The sequence below is a fragment of the Gavialis gangeticus genome, unplaced genomic scaffold, assembly GCF_001723915.1.
Source record: "Gavialis gangeticus isolate Ggan-Ray unplaced genomic scaffold, GavGan_comp1, whole genome shotgun sequence".
Lineage (NCBI taxonomy): Eukaryota > Metazoa > Chordata > Crocodylia > Gavialidae > Gavialis > Gavialis gangeticus.
Genome location: NW_017729001.1, coordinates 32,599,314 through 32,602,514, shown reverse-complemented (window position 1 = coordinate 32,602,514; position 3,201 = coordinate 32,599,314).

Below are 3,201 nucleotides of genomic sequence, written 5' to 3'. Positions count from 1 at the left end.
GGAGCCGCAGCCGGAGCGCGAGCGGGACAGCGCGGGGCCGCAGGTACGTGTGCGCGGGACCCTGAGGGGGGGATCCTGAGGGGTGTGTGCAAGACCCCCCACAGGTGTGTGCCACAAGGGGGCGTGTGGGGGATCCTGAGGGGTGTGTGCAAGACCCCCCACAGGTGTGTGCCACAAGGGGGGCGTGTGGGGGATCCTGAGGGGTGTGTGCGGGACCCCCCCATGTGTGGGATGCCCCAGACTGGGTGTGCCCCCCAGGCTGGACCCCCCTCCAGCACCGCAGCTCGGCTCTGGGACCGGCACATCCCTCGGTGCCACGAGCCCCGGGGATTAGCCGCCAGGCCCCACGCCCGCCCGTTGGTCAGCGGGTCGTGCTGCGCCTCGCGGCCGCGTGACAGGACTGGCCTGTGGCTCCAGGAAGAGTTCGGACCTGCCCGGGATGGTTTTGGGGAGGATGATCCTGCCGCAGGCCCCTCCAGCCCCATGGTTCCCCGGCCCCCTCGGCTTCCATCGAGCTGGGCCTCCCGGGCACGCGTGGAGGGAAGAAACCCCGAACGTAAGGCGCTGCCGCTGCCCCGACGTTAAGCTGAAAGAGACTCGGGTGCTGCGGTGATGACAGCGGCGTGGGACCCTCTGCGGGATGGGACAGCCCCACCGCAGAGCCAGCGCCAGGCCCCGAGACCCGAGGGGCAGAGCCCTGGCACGGGGCACAGCGCCATCCGTGAGCAGCACCTTTCTACCCGCAGTTTGTTACTCTGGGCACGGCCGGACCAGCGCAGCCAGCGTCACGGTGGGGTCTGCCAGGAGTGTCGCTGCCATTGATAGGGGCCAACCTCCACGCTCCGGCGGTGAATGCTGAGCCCCTGCTCCCCGCACCGTGCCCTGTCTTGAATCCGCTGCGTCCTGCCCAGCCTGGGGGCCTGGGAAGAGCTGTCTGTCCAGCGGCTGAGCAATGGCAGGGGGGAAAAGCTTTACTGATACTGCGCGGGCAGCATAAGCTAGGCAGGTAGAGAGGGTGCGCTCCCCTGATGGTGGTAGGATTTGGGGGTGGGGGACTGGCTGCAGGCACTGCCAAGACGCAGGAGGGCTTGGCAGGCTCAAGCCTCAGCTCTGAGTGGGGCTTCAGGGGGGCTCTGCGTTGCCCAGGGGCTCCAGGCACCCGCTGTCACAATCCCTTGCCCTTACAGCTGAGGATCCTGAGGGCATCCGGCCATTTCTATCAGCCTTACCCCAGCAGCATGAGACCTTGCTGCATCCACCCCATCAGTGTCCTGGCGCTGCTGGCTCCTTCAGTTCTTAGTGCCCTAATGGAAACCTCTCTCGAATTTATGCATCCGTCTGGCTAGCAGCCTGCCCTCCCCCGCACACCCCATTCCCTTGAGCAACCATTGAAACTAGCCCAATTATCTCCATGATACAGAAGTCAGTGGGCCGGTGTCCAGAGCATTTGTATCCCTGCCGGCACACCCTGCAGCTACTGCAATCGGATCACAAGAGTGGCTTGGGGACCTGATGATTTGGTTTGGAAATGAAGGTAGGAGCCAGGCTGTCTCACCCTCCAGTGTCTTAGCTTGCTGGCAGAGCCGGTCCTCGGTATCAGAGGGGTGGCTTCCAAATTGGAAGTGATCCTGCTTACTGGCAGGGGAGGCTAGCTTAGGGTGGTGTGTGCTATCACTGTATCCAACCTGCCTCCATGATAAGGTACCTGCCTGTCCAGAGCCCCGCGGGTCCCGGGGCTGCAGGTGTTAGCCCCTACCCCCATGCCTAGGCTGGAACTGTGGCCAGGGCTTTAAGAGGGACTTTATCCGGTAGCACTTATCATCTCTGCCTGCATGGGCTGCCGCTGTGATAGTAGATTTGGGGTGACGAGGTGGGTTCTGTAAGGACAAAGACCGTTGAGCAGCTGTCGTGTGGGGCTGCACTGATCACTGCTTCAGCAGAACTGAAATCCCTGTCCTGGAAGAGAAAGCTTCTACTTCCCCCTCCTGAGCCTTCATTTTAACTTTTAAAGAGTTGTCATGTCAGCTGAGGGGCAGATATTGATAGCAGAGCGATCGAGAGACTATGTGCTGGTGATGGACTCTGGCATGAAGCACATTGCCATCTGCTATGCAGCAGTCTGGCATTTTTGTGCTAGGAGCCCTTGTGCCCAACCGTTACTGAAGAGGAAATGTGTTTGGGGCCCTGGGAGAGGAGCAGAAGTTTGAACGCCGAGGGCAAAGTGCCTGTGGCCCGGATAGCTTACAGGGCTAGCTTTCTAGGACTCTCCTCCCCTCACCGATCTGGGTGTCCCCAGGGAGAGTGATGTGCAGTTTGCACTCCCCTCCCTTCCTGCCTTGTGATGGGGACTGAATGACTCCTCAGTGTCCTTGTGGTCTGCCCGCTTCCCACGGCCCTGGGTGGGGTGGCTCCTGCGCCGGGGAGGCCGACCACAGAGGTGCTTTTATGCTGGATCTGAAATAGGAGCCTGCCTTGTGTGCTGCCTGCACTCCCTGGGAGGGGGTTGGTCACTGCCTCGCAGGTTGGATCACAGCAGAGATCCCTAGACATGCGTTGGCCTGTCTGCCTCTTCAAATGCTTGAAGCCAAGAAGAATGGCATTGCCACTGGAGATCGCATCCCCTCCGCCCTCCAGCATCCTCCCACCATCCCTAGGGCCAGGTGGCAGTTTCCTAGTCACAGGCACTCGATGGACGTGGACAAGTGCCTCAGCAAGAGCGGGGTGAAGACTGTGAGCTGCCAGAGGAAAGACTTACAGGAAGACAAGGAAAAAAAGGCTCAGAGAGCGAGCATGGGTCAAACATGGGATGTGTGGGGGGCATCTCATGTTGCTTGGAGTGCAGAGAAATGGTTCCTCTCTTCAGGCAGTAGCTATGCAATATGTGACCTGCAGGCTATGGGGCTGGAGGCTTTAGAAATATGCCTTCTTATAGCATCACTGCATGGACTTGCATGCAGTGTAGGGGCCTGTGCCAGACTTTGGTCTTGGGCATAGGGGAGCCAGGGTGCCAGCAGCCCCCTCCCCTCCCACTGTGGATGTTTTCTGTGCCATGCATTCGTGATGGACATGGTCATGTTTCTTATAGCGCCTTTCAGCCCAGGAGGTCTGAAAGCACTTCACAGATGCTGTGCAGCATGCAGTATGTGTGCTGAAGATGCAGCTACCTCGGGGGCGCAATGTAGCGGTTATTTCTCAGCCTCA